The sequence below is a fragment of the Nyctereutes procyonoides genome, unplaced genomic scaffold (assembly GCF_905146905.1).
Source record: "Nyctereutes procyonoides isolate TBG_1078 unplaced genomic scaffold, NYPRO_anot_genome, whole genome shotgun sequence".
In the NCBI taxonomy this organism is placed as follows: domain Eukaryota; kingdom Metazoa; phylum Chordata; class Mammalia; order Carnivora; family Canidae; genus Nyctereutes; species Nyctereutes procyonoides.
Genome location: NW_026575133.1, coordinates 45,436,258 through 45,439,670, shown reverse-complemented (window position 1 = coordinate 45,439,670; position 3,413 = coordinate 45,436,258).

Sequence of the window (3,413 nt, the reverse complement as noted above, 5' to 3'; positions counted from 1 at the left end):
GTTGAAGCCAATCTTTACCTGCTAAGCAATGAAATCTGCTGCACTTAAATTTCCCATGTATCTTAACAATGGAAATCTAAATACAGGCAAAAGTCAAATTAAGAATACAATGTAATTGAGATACTATTTTCTTGAAGATAACAGACGTTTATTATCATTTCCCAATTTTGTTCTATTGTAATACTGAGTTAATGTCATTTATCTTGCACTATGTATAAAGCATTTAGGGGAAAGAGGTGAAGTAGACAGAAATGCATGTAAAATATACTCATGTAAATTTACATTTTATTTTCCACCAGTTTTGGATTGAGGCTACATAGCAAAGGGATGGGCCTTTTTTGTAAAGGAGATGTATTTAAAAATGAATTACTTGTTAGTAATTTAAATTAGCTTTCTTGACATTAGTTTCATTAAACTATTTAAATTTTAATGCCATTCTGTACCCAATTTACCAGACATAAATTTCTTCAAGTACTAGGAAATTCAATTTTTTAAAAGATTTTATTTATTTATTTGATGGGGGAGGGGCACAGGAAGTGGCAGGCAGAGGGAGAGGGAGAAGTAGGCTCCCTGTAGAGCAGACAGCTGGATGCTGAGCTCGATCCCACAACCCTGGGATCATAGCCTGAGCCAAAGGCAGATGCTTAACTGACTGATCCCAGGCACCCTGGAAATTCCATTTTTAAAGGCTAATTCTCATTCATTCACTCAACAAATATTTATTGAGAAGTTACTATTTGTCAGTCACTATTTCAAGTGCCTGAGGTATTTATAGCACAAAGCAGACAGGTATCTACTTTCATCGAGCTTACATTTTAGTAAGAGAAGACAGATAGCAATAAAACTAAATATTCTAAATGATTAAAATATCTAGTATGCCATGGAGGAAAAATAAATAAATAAATAAAGATTAGGAGGATTGGGAGTGCCAGTAGTAGCAGAGGGTTGCATTTATAAGTAGATGGTCCAGGTAGGTCTCATTCAAGAATATAACCTTGACACTCTCTCTTTCTCAGATAAATGAATAAAATATTTTCTAAAAAAAGAGAAGCACCTGGGTGACTCAGCTAGTTAAGCATCTGCTTATCAAGGAGGCATTTGTTACATAATGTTGGAGTTGAAAAACTGGTCTGGGCAGAAGATGTAAATGTGAAGGTTGTCAGCATCTGTGGAACTGAAAGCCCATGATACTGGGCAAAATCATCAAGAGACACAAAGTAGAGAACAGAATAGCACAAAGGAACCAGCAAAGGAGACTGGGAAGGACAGCTACTAATGTTGTACTCTTTAAGGAGAAAGGAAGACACTGTATCAGGGAGCAGAAAATCAACTATTGAGTTGATGCTGGTGATGGTAAATCAGAGGGAACTTTGGAATTGGCACTGGATTTAGCCTTATTGTGTTTGTGTCTTATGTAAGACCAACCAGTATTGATCTCAGGTGTACACAACATGCTTGGAGTATGATTTGATTCTTCAGGGATATCACTAGAGTTCAACCCACTCCTCACATGTATATAGTACAGCAAATGTGTATAGTAAAATCTGTAGTGCTTACATGGTTAATTATGGCAACATATTTCATATTTCCTAAATAATTCTAACTTGAAAAATTGCCATAAGGATAAAGGTATTGAAATATGTCTGATATTATATTAGGTAATTCTCACCAAGGACTTTTACCTTCTTGTCTCTGATACCTAGACTTCTCGGTATTTCTTAAAATTTGGACAGAAGGAGGGAAGGGAGAAGGGAGCAGAGGGAGAGAGAGTCATAGAAAAAATTTCCAAGATAGTATGCCCTAACATTTTTTTACCAAATTTTTAAATAATATTTTTAGATGAAAGTTTATTTCTAGAAATTTATTTCTAGATTAATCAAACTTTAATGTTTTAAAAATTTCTGCAAATAAAATGATAGCTTTCCCCTTTATTTTGAATTACTGTTAAAGATTGATGGAAAATAATACAGCGCATCTAAAAGACAAATATTAATACTAGCACTTACTTTTAAGCTGGAAAAATAAGAAATAAAATCTTATGTAAAATAAATCAATAGCAACAATAGAATTATGTAAAATAAAAATGGCTGTGTCATTGTTAAGCACACAATTTACCAAAGAGTAGAAATCATGCCTCTTAGAATTTTTCTAAAGCTACAGAACATACTTAAACACAGCTCTGTGAATTGTTGGACTTTATTATTATTTTAGTTCTGCAATTTTCCCACCATAATTTAAAAGTAAAAATAAAGAAAATCCATGTAATTTGTTATATGTCCACTGTGAATGACAGCGGACCCACCCTGCCTCTACCCAATGATGATCTGCGGACTCCGCCACATGAGCTTGCTTCTGCAGGTGGACATTTGCACAGATCGACCATGCTTCCCACAAAAATGCTTGCTCTCTTTCTGTTTGACCAAGGTTGATCGGGGTTTCTTTGTTGCTTACTGACAGTATTTAAAAATCATAAAACAAAAATATTTTCTATTCTCTCTCAACTGCTTCTTCACTTTTTCTATTCCCTTTTCCTCCTCCTATCATATTTCAACAGACTCTAAAACAGTGTACTACGTGGTAGTTCAGGACCACGGAGAGCGTGACCAAGGGGGCGCTTCCAAAATATTCTAGTCATGTAGGTGGGAGAAGAGACGATTCCGGAATTGTTGCTGGGCAACTTGCACTTAAGGGACGTTATTATAAAGAATAACAGTGAAATTCTGACTCCCTGATATTTAGGAGGAATAATTTTTCTGGACATTCTACTAGTGCTTTCTAAACTTCTCATTTGAATTCCACCTAAGGAGAAGATACCAAAAGTATGGATACCTAGAATTGCCAGTGCAAAACATCTTTTGAAGTTTTGTGTTTATACTTTGCTAGCTTTTCACATTTTTGGCCCATTGGCCTGCTATTGAAGAGAATTAAATCATAGAGAAATTCACAATGTTGTAAATGACTATTATTGCCGTGTGTGCAGGGTCTGGTCCTAGGTCTCTGAAACTGCTCTAGAACCTGCAGCTTATCTTTCAATTGTGTGAACTACTTCGAATCCACTCAATTATTATCCTCCTCTCTCTTATAGTTTTCCTGAATCTAGTTTCACTTGAGTTTTCTTACTTGCAACTGGCTGTGTCCAACTAATGTAGATAGGTAAGATTTAGACAGACAAACGAGAAGAAGGATAATTCTAGGCTAGAAGCAAAGAAGATTACAGGAAAGGAGGTAGGAATATAGCTTGTGGTTTTCTGGGACAGTGAGAAAATTGGCTTAAGAATATTGAGTGTTTTCTAAGGAATGTATTTAAATAGCTTCTTTATACTAAATCGAGTAGGAGTATGAATTCCTTCAGCTTCTTCAGAAGGCAGTTGGACAAGAGCTATATGAATTTCAAATGCATATACAATTTGACC